The sequence below is a fragment of the Sinocyclocheilus rhinocerous genome, unplaced genomic scaffold, assembly GCF_001515625.1.
Source record: "Sinocyclocheilus rhinocerous isolate Xijiao unplaced genomic scaffold, SAMN03320098_v1.1 scaffold2851, whole genome shotgun sequence".
NCBI lineage: Eukaryota > Metazoa > Chordata > Actinopteri > Cypriniformes > Cyprinidae > Sinocyclocheilus > Sinocyclocheilus rhinocerous.
The window spans coordinates 40,316-40,974 of NW_015645121.1; positions in this window are offsets into that span (position 1 = coordinate 40,316).

Sequence of the window (659 nt, forward strand, 5' to 3'; positions counted from 1 at the left end):
GCCTTCTTTTACTCATTTTGTCTTTATTTATGAAACTGATAACCGCTAATTCGGTGAGTGAAAGGTGTTGCCTAGCAATGTACTATATTAAAACATAAGCGGCACGAAAATGACAGCACGAACATACAGGCATTATATAGCGGGTAAATTTGACCCGTGCTGGCGCTTATAGGTATAAATGCCCCATTTTTTTATCTGGTTTCATGTCAACCGTTTTTAATCACACAATTTTAGTAAAAGTCAGTGACTGGGAGACTTGAATGTTTTATTAAAAAATCTTTTATGTACGTTTTAAAAACAGCCACGGGTAAAATTTACCCCGTGGCGGTTCTAGTGTTAATGACTTTTTGAACTACTTTACTTCCAAGATCGATACTTTTAGAGATAAAATTGTAACCATGCAGCCGTCAGCTACAGTAACGCATCAGATAGTGTGCTATAGATCCCCTAAGGAACAATTCCAGTCATTCTCTACTATAGGAGAAGAATAATTGTATAAACTTGTTAAATCATCTAAACCAACAACATGTATGTTAGACCCTATTCCATCTAAGCTCCTAAAAGAGGTGCTTCCAGAAGTCATAGATCCTCTTCTGACTAATATCAATTACTCATTTTCATTAGGATATGTCCCCAAAACCTTCAAACTGGCTGTTATT